This window comes from Acinonyx jubatus, chromosome B3 (assembly GCF_027475565.1).
Source record: "Acinonyx jubatus isolate Ajub_Pintada_27869175 chromosome B3, VMU_Ajub_asm_v1.0, whole genome shotgun sequence".
Classification (NCBI taxonomy): Eukaryota; Metazoa; Chordata; class Mammalia; order Carnivora; family Felidae; genus Acinonyx; species Acinonyx jubatus.
The window spans coordinates 94560058-94576095 of NC_069386.1; the positions used below are offsets into that span (position 1 = coordinate 94560058).

The 16038-nt window shown below is 36.4% G+C and overlaps 1 pseudogene; it reads left to right on the top strand.

Moving 5' to 3' along the window:
- Positions 1-410: 410 nt before the first annotated feature.
- LOC106985098 (cytochrome c oxidase subunit 4 isoform 1, mitochondrial-like) lies at positions 411-1459 on the top strand (annotated as a pseudogene).
- Positions 1460-16038: the final 14579 nt, after the last annotated feature.

Genomic DNA, 16038 nt, shown 5'->3' on the forward strand with positions numbered 1-16038 from the left:
AATAAATGCATTTTTAAGAAAGAACTCTTAGATCAAGTCACCAATGTGACATTGTAAGTATCATTCTGGTGCATTTGTTTATAAAGTGAAGTGATAGGACTTTACAGGATAGTTTCCAGGAATTCTGTCACAATTACTGCAGTACACAGGCCCCACAAGTACACCAGGATATAGAGTTCACTGTCTTGTAGCTCTGTCTGAAAATTATACTACATCATCTTATTACTATATTTGTTTGTGAAATATTTATAATGTCATGCTCATGGGAACATTGAATATTGTGTACTTTAAAAATAACATGATTTGCAAGCAGTTTCAGAGTTGTTTATTCTTAATCCAAAAACATAATTTCCATATTATGGAAATTCACTACGTGCAATTTCGGATTTTTATTTTTGCAGATAATCACAGATAGTTAAGAATAAACAGATTTTTGCCTTCCAAATGACCATGTTGGTAATATATCAGAAAGTATATATTCCAGTGTACCATTTTCTTCTTCAACGTAGATTTTCAGCAAATCTGTCAACCTGAAATTCCTATTTCACTTTTGAGTACAATTTTCATTCTTTTATATTTGGATCAAAAATTGCATTTTGGAGTAGTGGGGGCAGTGGCAAAATGTTGGCTGCCAGAGCATTTAGCCTAATTGGCAGGCAAGCAATTCCCACCTCAGTGTGTACGAGCACACACGGAAGTGTCTGGAAGAGTGAAGACTATGCTCTCCCCCGAGCTATGCCCACCAGCTATCATCTGCCTTACACACCTGCATCAAGAATCTCTCTGCCAGCCAGAAGGCCTTGAATGAGAAGAGGTCTCCCTGGAGCAGCCTCTCCCTTAATGAAAAAGTTGAATTGTATCACATTCAGTTCAACGTGAGATTTGCTGAAATGAACAGGAGCAGGAAGGAGCTGAAGACCACCATGGGCACCGCCATGTTCTTCAAAGGCTTTGGCTGATCTCATTCCCATCTGGGAGAAGCACTATGTTGTAGGATATCATCCACACACCTTTGAAGAGGAGTGGGTGGCCAAACAGACCAAGAGGATACTCGACATGAAGGTCAGGCTGATGCAGGGCTTCTCAGCTGAGTGGGACCATGACAGAAATCAGTGGAAGAAATAGAAGCCTGTCACTCACCCATCTGAGCCTCACCATGTTCTGCCACCTCTGTGCAGCTCAGTGTATTTACTGGAAACTGTTACATTGCAGAACCACTGCTGGTAAGTGAGCAGTTCATGTGGGAAAAAAAATTGCACTTTGATTTCTGTGTAACTCTGAATAAATGTCTCTCTTGGGTAACAGACCAGACTACATATGTTTGATCCACTCATCTTTTCTAGAAAACACATATCACTTCTCCATATGGATGTTGTAAGGAAGTTGATGTTTCCATAACTTTTACTAGTTTTCTCATTTGTTGATCTTGTTTCCTGTGAAAACAGTCTGGTGTGGTCTTTTCTTTTTCAACACCCTCCTAAAATTTATTTATTTGGTATTTAATTTTCACTTTCATGCATTCCTGTATCTATTTTAATATTACTTTACTCTTATGTCTGTATATACAGGATGCTTTTATGTTTGAAGCATCCTTTAAAAAATCATTTATTAAGGGGCGCCTGGGTGGCTCAGTCAGTTGAGCGTCTGACTTCAGTTTAGGTCATGATTTCACAGTTCGTGAGTCTGGGCCCACGTGGGGCTCTGTGCTGGCAGGTCAGAGTCTGGAGCCTCCTCCGGATTCTTCCGCCGCTCATGCTCTCTCTCTCCTTCAAAAATAAATAACCATTAAAAATTTAAAAAAAAATTAAAAATCATTTATTCAGACAGAACTGGAAGGGCAAGAGAAATTTGAGCCTACCATAGGACTTACTTTCTGATATCCACAGTGGCTTTGAATAACAGTTCCACAGTGGCGTTCATGTTATTCCTTTTTATTCTCTGTTGCTACAACTGATGTTTTAGAATAACTGTTATTTCTCTTAGGTCTCTGATAGGATTCATCTGCACTAATTTACAAATGCAAAAAAAAAGGAAATTCTTAGGGATTTTCATTGCAGATTCCAAACATGTCTGGAGTTGAACACGGGAAAGTATGCGAAAGGCCCTAGATAAGATGGAATCTGAAATAACTTTACTTACCTTTTTTATATGAATCAACTTGAATGATCATAGCTCATTAATAGGAGGGAATAACATTACAATAGTTCAGCATATAAGTGTCTGTCAGATTTTCCTCTTTTCAACTGGACCTTCTGATATGGTAAGCATACATTCTCTTAGATTCTGTCTTAAGATCAATAGAAGGTAGCCTCTCTGTTCCTAGATTCACAAAATGATTAGATGTCCTTAATGTGAATGTCCTCAGCAATTGGACCTCCTCCAACTTGATACTAACTCCAAGCATTTCTTGCACTTACTCTCCATTTATTCCCAACACTTAAACCAAGCTAATTCCATCCACAGGAAGTTCTTGCTTCAAAAACAGTTAAGAAGATGTACATATGGCAAACAAGCATGTGAAAAGATGATCAGCAATTTAAATAATGACATACCGCTGAGTACCTATTAGATTGGCTAAAATCCAAAACACTGACAATAGCAACCGCTGATGAGATTGGGGAAAACAGGGACTCACATTCACAGTTGGTAGGAATGTAAGATGATACAGCCACTTTGGAAAACAGTGTGGCAGTTTCTATAAAACTAAACATACGGTTACCATATGATCCACCATCATGCTCCTTGTTATTTACCCAAAGGGGATAAAACCTTACATCTACAGAAAAACACGCACATGGATGTTTGTAGCAGCTTTATTCATAGTTGCCAAAACTTGAAAGCAAACCAAGTTGTCTTTCAGTAGGCGAATGGATAAACTGGTGTATCCAGACAATGGAATATTATTCAGCACTAAAAAGAAATGAGCTATCAAGCCACAAAAAGCCATGGTGAAAATTTAACTGCATATTACTAAGTAAAAGAAGTCAATCTGAAAAGACTACTGTGTTTAAGATTCTAACTATATAAATAACTATATATATAGTATTACAATATAATAATATATATTATATATAATATATATAAATAACTATAACTATATAAATACATCTTGTAAAACCTAATTATATTATATATAAATATATTTAAAGTCTCTTTATTTTGAGAGAAAGAGAGAGAGAGAGAGCAAGCAGGGAAGGGTCAGAGAGAGAGAGGGCGAAAGAGAGAATCCCAAGCAGGCTCCACACTGTCAGTGCAGACTGCTATACGGGGCTCGATCTCACAAAACGTGAGATCATGACCTGAGCCGAGATCAAGGGATGCCTAACCAACTGAACCACCTAGACCCCAAACCTGATATATTTTAAATCATCACAAGGCATTGTAAAATTTTTAAAAATCAAAGTTAATTTTGGTTAAATTTAACATTTAATTATTTCATCTAGAACATCTGGTTGGAAGTCTGATTGCTTGACTGCACCCAGTTTCAGTTTTTTGTTTTTGTTTTTGTTTTTTTACCATCAGCAGTGTTTTATTATCTGCCATGTTAGGGTTTTTTTTTTTTTTTTTTTGTCAGCAGAGACTAGAGCATGAAACTGCTTCAAACCCTTCTCTCCATTTATCTCTAATGTGTTCTAGGTACTGTGTTAATTGGTAGGTGTTCCTTGTTTTGGAAAAGATGGGTTTGGGATGAGAATGGGATGCTTGAGGAGTTTAGCTCACATTGGCTGAAGACAGAACCACTTCCTGTCCCATGAATGCTTCAATTACTTTTCATCTTGATCTCTAAAGGTCTTCAAATTTTGCAAAAGATTTTTCTTTTCAAATTTTCTCCACTGTTGAAGAAATGATAAGCTAGCTGTATCCCAGTGGGAGATATGGACACAGAAAACCTTCTGTCACTGATGTCTTTTGAGTGAGAAAGGGTCTTAAAAATCAAGTGGTGCAGGGAATGGTGAGATCACATTTCAACCCTCTGCTGTCCCGCCTCCCACCTATGTAATTTTTATTTTTTTTAATTTAATTTATTTTTTAAATTTACATCCAAGTGAACATAGAGTGCAACAGTGATTTCAGGAGTAGATTTCTTAGTGGCCCTTACCCATTTAGCCCATCCCCCCTCCCACAACCCCTCCAGTAACACTCTGTTTCTTCTCCATATTTAAGAGTCCCATGTTTTGTCCCCCTCCCTGTTTTTATATAATTTTTGCTTCCCTTCCCTTATGTTCATCTGTTTTATATCTTAAAGTCTTCATATGAGTGAAGTCATATGATATTTGTCTTTGTCTGACTGACTAATTTCACTTAGCATAATAACCTCCAGCTCCATCCACGTAGATGCAAATGGCAAGATTTCATTCTTTTTGATTGCCAAATAATACTCTATTGTGTGTGTGTGTGTGTGTGTGTGTGTGTGTGTATGTGTATATACACATATATACACACCACATCTTCTTTATCCATTCATGCATTGATGTACATTTGGGCTCTTTCCATACTTTGGCTATTGTTGATAGTGATGCTATAAACATAGGGTGCATGTGCCCCTTCGAAACAGCACACCTGTATCCCATGTATAAATACCTAGTAGTGCAATTGCTGGGTCATAGGGTAGTTCTATTTTTAATTTTTTGAGGAACCTCCATACTGTTTTCCAGAGTGGCTGCACCAGTTTGCATTCCCACCTGCAGTGCAAAAGAGATCCTCTTTCTCAGCATCCTCACCAACATCTGTTGTTGCCTGAGTTGTTAGTGTTAGCCATTGTGACAGGTTTAAGGTGGTATCTCATTGTGGTTTTGATTTGTATTTTCTGGATGACGAGTGATGTTGAGCATTTTTTCATGTGTCAGTTGGCCATCTGGATGTCTTCTTTGGAGAAGTGTCTATTCATGTCTTTTGCCCGTTTCTTCACTGGATTATTTGTTTTTTGGGTGTTGAGTTTGATAGTTCTTTATAGATTTTGGATACTAACCCTTTATCTGACATGTCATTTGCAAATATCTTCTCCCATTCTGTCAGTTGCCTTTTAGTTTTATTGATTGTTTGCTATGCAGAAGCTTTTTATTTTGATGAGGTCCCAATAGTTCATTTTTGCTTTTGTTTTCCTTGCCTCTGGAGACATGTAGAGTAAGAAGTTGCTGCAGCCAAGGTCAAAGAGGTTTTTGCCTGCTTTCTACTTGAGGATTTTGATGGCTTCCTGTCTTACATTGAGGCCTTTCATCCATTTTGAGTTTATTTTTGTGTATGGTTTAAGAAAGTAGTCCAAGTTCATTTTTCTGCATGTCACTGTCCAGTTTTGCCAGCACCACTTGCAGAAAAGACTGTCTTTTTCTTTTGGATATTCTTTCCTGCTTTGTCAAAGATTAGTTGGCCATACTATTGCGGATTCATTTCTGGGTTCTATTTTTTGTTCCATTGATCTGAGTGTCTGTTTTTGTGCCAGTACCATACTGTCTTGATGATTACAGCTTTGTAATACATCTTGAAGTCTGGAATTGTAATGCCTTCAGGTATGGTTTTCTTCTTCAGGATTGCGTTGACTATTCGTAGTTTTTTCTGGTTCCATACAAATGTTAGGATTGTTTGTCCTAGCTCTGCGAAGAATGATGGTGTTATTTTGATAGGGATTGCAATAAATATGTAGATTTCTTTGGGTAGTAGTGACATTTTAACAATATTTGTTCTTCCTATCCAGAAGCATGGAATATTTTTCCATTTTTTTGTGTTTTCTTCAATTTCTTTCATAAGCTTTCTACAGTTTTCAGTATATAGGTTTTTCACCTCTTTGGTTAGATTTATTCCTAGGTATTTTATAGTTTTTAGTGCAATTGTAAACGGAATCAATTCCTTGATTTCTTTTTATGTTGCTTCATTGTTGATGTAGAAGAATGCAATCGATTTCTGTGCACTAATTTTATATCCCACAACTTTGCTGATTTCATGGGTCAGTTCTAGCAGTTTTTTGGTGGAATCTTTTGGGTTTTCCATATAGAGTATCATGTCATCTGTTAAGCATGAATGTTTGACCTCCTCCTGGCCAATTTGGATGCCTTTTATTTTTTGCATTGTCTGATTGCAGAGGCTAGGACTTCCAATACTTTGTTGAATAAAAGTGGCAAGAGTGGGCATCCCTGTCTTGTTCCTGACCTTAGGGGAAAAGCTCTCAGTTTTTCCCTGTTGAGGGTGATATTAGTGTTGGGTTGTTCATATATGCCTTTTATGATCTTAAGGTATGCCCCTTCTATCCCTACTTTCTTGAGGGTTTTTATCAAGAAAGGATGCTGTATTTTGTCAAATGCTTTCTCTGCATCTTTTGAGAGGATCATGTGGTCCTTTTCCTTTCTTTTATTGATTTGATGAATCACATTGATTGTTTTGCGGATATTGAACCAGCCCTGTATCCCAGGTATAAATCCCACTTGGTCATGGTGAATAATTTTTTTAATGTATTGTTGGATCCGTTTGGCTAATATCTTGTTGAGGATTTTGGCATCCATGTTCATCAGGGAAATTGGTCTATAGTACTCCTTTTTAGTAGGGTCTCTGTCTGGTTTTGGATCAAGGTAATGCTGGCTTCATGGAAAGAGTTTGGAACTTTTACTTCCATTTCTATTTTTTGGAACACCTTCAAGAGAATAAGTGTTAACTCTTCCTTAAATGTTTAGTGTAATTCCCCTGGAAAGCCATCTGGTCCTGGACTCTGGTTTTTAGGGAGATTTTTGATTATTAATTCAATTTCTTTACTGGTTATGGGTCTGTTCAAATTTTCTATTTCTTCATGTTTCAGTTTTGGTAGTGTATATGTTTCTAGGAATTTGTCCATTTCTTCCAGATTGCCAATTTTATTGGCATATAATTGCTTATAATATTCTCTTATTATTATATTTTTATTTCGGCTGTGTTGGGTGTGATCTCTCCTGTTTCATTATTGACTTTATTTATTTGGGTCCTTTCCTTTTCCTTTTGATCAAACTGGCTAGTGGTTTATCAATTTTGTTAATTCTTTCAAAGAACCAGCTTTGGTTTCATTGATCTGTTCTACTGTTTGTGTGGGGTTTTTTTGTTTTGTTTTATTTTGTTTTTGATAGCATTAATTTCTGCTCTAACCTTTATTATTTCCTGTCTTCTGCTGGTTTGGGGTTTTATTTGCTGTTCTTTTTCCAGTTCTTTAAGGTGTAAGGTTAGGTTGTATATCTGAGACATTTCAACCTTCTTTAGGAAGGCCTGGATTGCTATATACTTTCCTCTTATGACTACCTTTGCTGCATCCCAGAGGTTTGGGCTGTGGTATTACCATTTTCATTGGCTTCCATATACTTTTTAATTTCCTCTTTAACTTCTTGGTTACCCCATTCATTCTTTAGTAGGAAGTTCTTTAGTCTCCTAGTATTTGTTATCTTTCCAAATTTTTTCTTGTGGTTGATTTTCAGTTTCATAGCGTTGTGGTCTGAAAATATGCATGGGATGATCTCAAACTTTTTGTACTTGTTGAGGGCTGATTTGTTTCCCGCTATGCGGCCTATTCTGGAGAATGTTCCATGTGTACTGGAGAAGAATGTATATTCTGCTGCTTTAGGATGTTATGAATATATCTGTTAAGTCCATCCGGTCCAGTGTGTCATTCAAAGCCATTATTTCCTTGTTGATTTTCTGTTTAGATGATCTGTCCATTGTAAGTGGCATGTTGAAGTTCCCTACTATGATGGTATTATGTTTGTGATTGATTTATATATTTGGGTATTTTCACATTTGGAGCATAAATGTTTACAATTGTCAGGTCTTCTTGGTGAATTAATTATGATATAATGCCCTTCTTCATCTCTTGTTACAATCTTTATTTCAAAGTCTAGGTTGTCTGATATAAGTATGGCCACTCTGGCTTTCGTTTGTCGACAATTAGCAGGATAGATGGTTCTCCATCCCCTTACTTTCAATCTGAAGGTGTCTTTAGGTCTAACGACCTGAAATGTCTTTTGTAACAGCATATAGATGGTACTTGTTTTCTTATCCATTCTGTTACCCTATGTCTTTTGATTGGAGCATTTAGTTCATTTACATTAAGAGTGAGTACTGAAAGATATAAAATTATTGCCATTAGGATGCTTGTAGAATTGGAGTTTCTGGCGGTGTTCTCTGGTCCTTTCCAGTCTTTGTTGCTTTTTGTCTTCTTTTCTTTTCTGTCTTTTCTCTCCTCAGAGAGTTCCCCTTACAATTTCTTGCAGGGCTGGTTTAGTGGTCACAAACTCCTTTAGTTTTTGTTTGTCTGGGAAACTTAATCTCTCCTTCTATTTTGAATGACAGCCTTGCAATAAAGAATTTTTAGCTGCATATTTTTTCTGATTCAGCACAGTGAATATATTCTGCCACTCCTTTCTGGCCTTCCACGTTTCTGTGGATAGGTCTGCTTCAAAACTGCTCTGTCTTCCCTTGTAGGTTAAGGACTTTTTTTTTTTCCCTTGCTGCTTTCATGATTCTTTCCTTGCCTGAGTATTTTGTGAATTTGACTGTGATATGCCTTCCTGATGTTTGGGTTTTGTTGAATCTAATGGGAGTCTTCTGTGCTTCCTGGATTTTGATGTCTGTGTCTTTCCCCAGGTTAAGAATGTTTTCTACTATGATTTGCTCACATAACCCTTCTACCCCTTTTTCTCTCTTTTCATCTTCTGGACAACTATAATTCTGATGTTGTGTCTTTTTAATGAGTCAATCGTACTGTTTTGCCTTAGTCTCTCTCTTTTTTTCTGCTTCATTATTCTCCATAAGTTTGTCCTCTATATCGCCAATTTGCTGCTCTGCCTCATCCCTCCTTGCCACTGTGGCAAGCAGTTCAGTTATAACATTTTTTTAATTCAACCTGACTAGCTTTTATTTCCTTTATCTCTGCACAAAGGGATTCTAATCTACTTTTGACCCCAAGTAATATTCTTATTGTCGTGATTCTAAATTCTAGTTTAGACATCTTGCTTGTATCTGTGTTGATTAAGTCCTTGGCTGCCATTTCTTCCTGCTCTTTCTTTTAGGGTGAATTCCTTCGTTTCATCATTCTAAGGAAGAAAAGGAATTAATACGGTAAAAAAAATTAAAATTAAAAAATTAAAAGCAACACACACCCACCCACACACACACAAATCAAATAAATGATGCTATATCTTAGGTGTGTTTTGGTCTGGATGTTGAAAGGAGCTTGATAGATTAGACAAAAAAGGGAAAAAAGAGAAAAGGAAAACATTTGAAAAATTGAAAAAAATGAATACAATGAAATAGAAAAAGATTAAATGATGGAAGTAAAATAGAATTTGAAAAATTTACAAGAAAGTAAAGAATATAGTAGAAAAAAATTAAAGAAAAATATTTTTAATAAAAATTGAAAATAAAAATAAATTTTTCTCTTTCTGTTTCAAGAAAAAGAAAGACCAAAAAAAAAAAAAGAAAAGAAAACCAAATAGATGGACCAGCTAAAAGACTGTAATACAATTGAAAGTGCATCAGTTTCCCCTAGAAATCAAACTGTGAAGCACTTTATAGTCCATATACTAAGCAGGCAGAGAGACTTGTGGTGTTCCTGAAAAGTGATGTTGACCCAGTTGGGTGGGGCTTAGTGTAATGGCTCCATTCTACACTAGATGGCATTGCTTAGGTTATTGGTGTGGATAGTTTTGGGTCTTGTAGGTGTGCCTGCACATGCGCGGGAGGGGTAAAAATGATGTCACCCAGCTACCCAGTCTGTAGTATTGGAACTCTGTTCTCCCTGATCAGCAATCGGGCACATGTCCTTTGTCTGTGGCTTCCATCCACTCTCTGCTTTTACACTGTCTTTGACCAAGCCGTCAGATTTCCAGGCGGCACCTCCCTCCTGAGTTTTATCTCAGATGTGGCTATGTTTCCTGATCCCTCACTTCTGAGGGACTTCAGCTTTGACCCGTTCTTACCCTCTGCGGGAGGTCTTGCTGAACAATGACTGGGTGCTGGCCCCACCCAGGAACATTTGCACTACTGTGCTGCTGCCAATGTTCAGAGACTGCAGCTGGGTGCCAGCCCACCCCAGAAAAACTTCACATGACCGTGTAGCAGCAGCATTTCTAGGATTATGGAAAATCACAACACACATCTGGCACCACGCTTCACACTTAATGACCTTGTTCCAGTACCAGCAAATGTGGTTTTTCTTTGGGGTCTGCTGGGAACTTTTCCTGTGGGAGGGCAGCACAGCTTCTACCAAATGTCCTCCCTGCAGGGGAACAACTCTGCTCGTGTGGCCCGAGGACTGCCCGGACCTCACTCTGTCCTGGGGATTCGCTCTTCACATAGGGCACTGCCAGGCATTGAGCTGCAGAGTTTCAGACTCTTCACTCCCCCTGTTTACAGAGACTTAATGGAATTTAAACCCTCTCCTTTCTCCTTTCTCCCTTTTTAGTTCAGTCCCTGCAGCTGTTTCCACTTTCTACTTTCTCTCTGGCTGCTTTTTTTTTGGGGGGGGGGCTTTTCCTGTATTCCCTCCCCACCCCCCACCCCCATCTCCATCCTCTCTCCACAAGCAAAAACAGCTCCCTGCCCTCCGCTGCTTCTCTCTCCCCCAGTTCACTTCTCCACACAGCATACCTTCTGAGTTCTGTGGTTCAGTTTGTGCAAGTTGTTGTATTAATCCTCAAATCATTTTTCTAGGTGCACAGGATGATGATCTGTGTTGATCTGACTGTGTTTCATGACGCTAGATGAAAAAAATCTTCCACGCTGTTCTGCCATCTTGGCTTCTCCCCAGTTTCAGGTTTATTGGAAGAACAAACTTCCTCTGAACTGCTGAATACAAGCTTTGAGATCTTTAATCCTACCACTCAGTCTCCTTCGGGTTCATAGTAACAGGGAAATTTTACTACTTCTGTCATGTCAAGACAGTACAATATTGGAGTAATGCCCCAGTACCTGGAGCTGATTCATACTGCCTTATGGGAGTTGATCTGTTGCTTTTTTCTAATTCAATGATACCATGTTGGTTGCTTGAATTTGGTAATGGTGGAGTATTTATACCATGGACATCAACAAATGCTGCAAATCAGTTAATTCCTGTTTTGGTTTAGTTTAGAGAACTGGCTTACCAATATACCATTTATTAATGCAATATCTTAAATTTATTATAAAACCTTCTCCCCCCAAAAGACAAAAAGAGGACATTTATGATATCAATATCTTACAGGATAAAAAGCTTTTTTTCTGCATATATTTATCCTCTTGATTTTCTAGAACCATACTAGTAGTTTATTTTGAAGTTTCTAAGTTGCATTGTTATAGCCAAAATGAAATCTAAGGGATCATAAAGCCTATATGCAATACAGATTGCAGATTAGCAGAGATGTCCATAAATGATTAATTGGAAGAATAGAAGGAACTGAAGGAGAGTCTAGATGCACATGCCTGAAGCACTGAAACAATTCTGCCTTAAGGTAATTGTCAAAACCTGGTGATGAAAAGATGATGGGGGAGAATACAAAAGGGTATTTTTTTTCTTGCATGCCTGGTGGACTCCATGTTCTTTCATACTAAGCCTAAATAACATTAATGCATGTTGAAAGAATTATAGCACCAGGTTGTGAAATTCTAAGTAGCAAGATGAAAGTTAATGATGGTAAGTTGAGAACAAGAACTACATAGGGATGGAATGCAAAATCACTAGCACATATGTAACTTTGATTATTGAAAGAAATTAATACATTAATTTAAAATGAACAAGAAATAATGTGCCAGGCAATATACTAGGCATAAGAAATGCAAAAATGTTTCCTGGAAAAATTAACTCAGAGCTGGTAAGAGTTCTTAAGTGATGGAATATAACAATAAAGAGACTATAAAGTCCTCTGGAAACAGTAACGATGTGTTCTGTGACAGTTACTCTGCTTGTTTGTCAAGATCTTGATGCTTTTGAAAACCGTATGTGCAGTAGCTTGTAAAATGTCCTTTAATTTGGGTTTGAATGATGCTTTCTCATGGATGGACTGGAGTTATAGATTTTGGAGAAGCATACTACAGAGGGGAGTTTGCCTTCTTATCACATCAGCTATCAACATGCCTATTACTGGTGATAGTAACCTTGATCACTTGATGAAGGGGATGTTGTCAGACTTCTCCACTGTAAAGTTACTCTTTTTTATTTCCTTTCTGTTCTCTATTCTTTGGAAATTAGTAAGTCCAGCCAACACTCACAGGGCAGAGATATAAATTCTACCTTTTAGTGGTAGAAATATCTGCATACATTATTTGGTATTCTCCTTTAAGGAAAATTTGTTCTTTCTCTGCCATTATTTATTTTCTTAATCATTTATGTATATCAGTATGGACTCATTGATATTTATTTAGTGACGAGTTATCATCCAATACTATGTTATTTATTTTGATGCTCAGCTCTTCCAACTTTGGCCATCGGGAGCTCTTTCACATTGCTTCTGTGTCCTGATATAATCTATTTCTTTAAAAAAATTTTTTCCTGTTTCAGCACTTACTCACTGCTAATACTATAAAGTGCTTGACCTCATCATACCTGCTCTGGGCTTGGGATCAGTTATTTCTTTGGGAATATCTAGTTCCTTCTCCTGGAGAATGGGTATTTATAATCTAAAACCTGAGTGCTGAGTGTGCTTATTTCTACTAAGATGTCGCTACTTCTACATGCTCTCTAATATATGCCATATTTGTATCAGTCTGTATTTCATTCTGGGGTTCTCCAACATCCTGGTCAATTTTTAAATTTTCTTACATTAAATTTCACTCTTTTTTATACAGATGTTGACAAATACGAAAGTCATGGATACACCAATCCAGTACCATACGGAGGAGTTCTTACATAACCCTCAACATTTCCTTGCACATTCCTTTTTTTTTATGGAAGTATAGTCAACAGACATTGTTATATCAGTTTCAGGTGTACAACATAGCTTTTAGACAACACACTACCCAATGCTCACCACCGTAAGTGTAGTTACCGTATGTCACCATACAGCATTATTACAATGTTGTTGACTATATTCTTTATGCTGTACTTTTCATACCCTTGACTTGTTTATTTTATAATTGCAAGTTTGTACTTCTTAATATCCTTCACCTATTTTTCTATCCTCCCAACCACCTTTCCTCTAGCAACCACAAGTTTATTCTTTGAATTAATTAGTCTGTATCTGTTTTTTGTTTGTTTGTTTGTTTTTTAGATTCTACATATAATGAAATCATGTGGTATTTGCCTTTCTCTGTCTGACTTATTTCACTTACATATACTTTCTAGACAGATTCATGTTGTCACAAATGGTAAGATTTTATTCTTTTTTTTTTTTATACCTGAGTAACATTCGATTACCACATCTTCTTTATCCATTCATCTACATATGGGTACTTAGGTTGCTTCCATTTGTAAATTTCTTTTGTAGTAAATTCTTTGCTGTCTTCAAAATCCAGAAAAAATCATTGAACTGTTTTGTTTCCCAATAGTTTTTGCCTTTTCCAGAATGTCACATACATGGAATTATACAAATATGCTTTGGGTATGGCTTTTTATTTTACCAGAGTGTGTTTAAGATTCATCCAGATTTGTTATCTGTATCAATAGCTTATTCCTTTTATCAGTGAATAGTACAGAATACTATCCCACATATCATTCACATGTTGAAGGAAATCTTAGTTACTTCCAGGTTTTGGAGCTTATTCAATAAGACTTCTATAATCATCCATGCACAGTATTTTGTGTTAACATAAGTTTTAAATTTATATATGTAAATACCTAGGAGAGTGGTTATTAAGATTGTAGATTACAACTTCAAGTAAAATGCAGATACCTTATCACTATTTGAATTTCTTTAACCTCCTTCCTTTACGATATAGTTATCTGAAATATTATCTCTTCATACATTGTCAGATTTAACCATTTTATAATTGGTTTTGCTTTTGACAGTCAAATGTAATTTTAAACACTCAAGAGTGTTATTTTTACTTATATGTTTATGCTTCCCATTACTCTTAATTACTGATGTTTCATATTTCCTCTCATTGTAATTTATTTCCTGCATGGCCTTCCCCAGTAGATTTTCTAAATTCCACATCCATTAGTAATGAGATAGCAACCAACCCACATTTGAAATATAACCCACAGAAATGAGTCAGGAAATGCATTCTGAATCTAAGCAAATTAGCTAACGACTAAAACAGAAGATTTATAGAGATGCCTGGGTGGCTCAGTCAGTTGAACATCAACTCTTGATTTCACCTCAGGTCATGATCCCAGAGTAATGGTACGGAGCCCCGTGTGAGGCTCTGTGCTGAGCGTGGAGCCTGCTTGGGATTCTCTTTCTTTCTCCCTATGCACCTCTCCCTTGCTCACATTCTCTTTTCTCTCTCTCTCCCTCGCTCAAAAACAAAATTAAATTTAAAAAATAAAAATAAAAATTTTAAAAATAAAAATGAAGATTTACAAAGGAACCATATAGTCTTCTGACACAAAATATTTTCATGTTGGAGTGCAAGGTACTTGATATTCTATGAATAGTTGTATCAGGCAAGATTTAACCAGACAAGAACCTGTAGAATATTTATATTAAGAAGTTTGTTGCAAAAAATTTGGCTTCCCTGATTGTCTAAAAGTCAAAGGACAGGCTGTCAGGAGGAATACACTGGAACTACTGGGGATGGGCTGAAACTGCAATCTTCAGGGGAATTTTTTTTTTTCTCTTCTCAACTACACTTTTGAGGCTTTTCAACTAATTGAATCACACCCACCTAGATTATCTAAAATAATCTCCCTTACTTAAAAGTTAACTGATCGTGGACTTTGATCACAACTATAAAATACATTCACTGCAACAGTTAGATTTTTGTTTTGTTGAGTAACTAGGGAATATCCCCTAGTCAATGAACACATCGTAGTAAACAAGATCTCAACTTGAATTAGCAAAGATGATGGACACTAACACTAAGATGACACAAGTATTGAACTTCTCTGGCAAGGATTTTAAAGCAGCTGTCACTTGAAATACTCTAATGAGCAATAACAAACACTCTTGAAACATACGTAAACTATTAAAACTTTCAGCAAAAAATAATAGAAGACAAAAAAGAATCAAATGAAAAATTTTAAATTAAAAAACACTATAACAGAAATTCTAAAAAATCATTGAATGGGCTCAATATCAAAATGGAAACAACAGATGAAACAATCAAATAATTTGAAGATAAAGCAGTAGTTATAAATCTGTACACCAAAGAGAAAATATATTGGAAAAGAGTAAATTGATCTACAGGGAGTTGTGAGACAATAACAAAATGAAGGAATGTTTATCAGAGTCCCAGGGAAGAAGAAAAGAAATTGTGGAACTGAAAAAAAGAAAAGAAAAGAAAAGAAAAGAAAATATTTGGGGCTACAGATCCCTGTTTGGCAGGAAAAAAAGATAACATAATCCCTATAGATTCAACAAGTTGACAAACTGAAAACAAGATAACATCAAAGAAATCTATGCCTAGCCACTTCTTGATAAATTTCTGAAAATTAAAGAAAAGAATCTCGAAAGCAGACAGGGTGAGACTATGCATTGCCTGTGAGAAATGACAATTCTAAAGGCAACAGATTTCTGATCAGAAACTGTGAAGACAGTAAGAAGGTGGCACATTATGTAAGTACTGAAAGAAAAGAACTGTCTTCCCAGTATCTACATCTGTGAAAGTATACTTTGGTATGAATGTGTGAGAAAATCATTCCCAGATGAAAGAAATCTAAAAGAACTTGTCATCGCAGATCTGCTCTAAAAATCATCTATAGGAAACCCTTTAAAGTCCAAACTTTTACCAGTTATTATTTCTGAGAATTAGAAGAGAGAGGGAATTAAAGCACATAGCACTTATTTTATTTTAAATGCATGCATTATTCTATGATTAGTAGTTTAATAAGATATATTTCACATTTTGAAACTTTGACATATAAATTGTGAAATGATCCAAAACAAGAATAAGATAATAGTCTAGATATAATATCTTCAGGTAAAGCAAAGCTTGACCTTATAAATTAAAAACCAA